The sequence below is a fragment of the Enhydra lutris genome, unplaced genomic scaffold (assembly GCF_002288905.1).
Source record: "Enhydra lutris kenyoni isolate GAN:26980312 unplaced genomic scaffold, ASM228890v2 scaffoldscaffold85, whole genome shotgun sequence".
Taxonomy (NCBI): Eukaryota; Metazoa; Chordata; class Mammalia; order Carnivora; family Mustelidae; genus Enhydra; species Enhydra lutris.
This window is the reverse complement of record NW_019154169.1, coordinates 4,392,190-4,392,595: the sequence shown is the minus strand read 5'-3', so window position 1 is coordinate 4,392,595 and position 406 is coordinate 4,392,190.

Genomic DNA, 406 nt, shown 5'->3' with positions numbered 1-406 from the left:
ACACACACACACACACACACACACACACACACACACACAGGAATATTACTCGGCCATCAAAAAGAATGAAATCTTGCCTTTTGCAACAATGTGGATGGAACTAAAGGGTATTATGCTAAGCAAAAGGCAAATACCATATGATTTCATTCATATGTGAAGTTTAAGAAACAAAACAGATAAACATAGGGGAAGGGAAGGAATAAAGTAAGATAAAAACAGGGAGGCAAACCATAAGAGACTCTTAACTATAGGAAACAACCTGAGGGTTCCTGGAGGGAAGATTGGGGGGCGATGGGGTAATTGGGTGATGGGCATTAAGGAGGGCATGTGATGTAATGTGCACTGGGTATTGTATGCAACTGATGAATCACTACACTCTACTCCTGAAACTAATAATACACTGTAC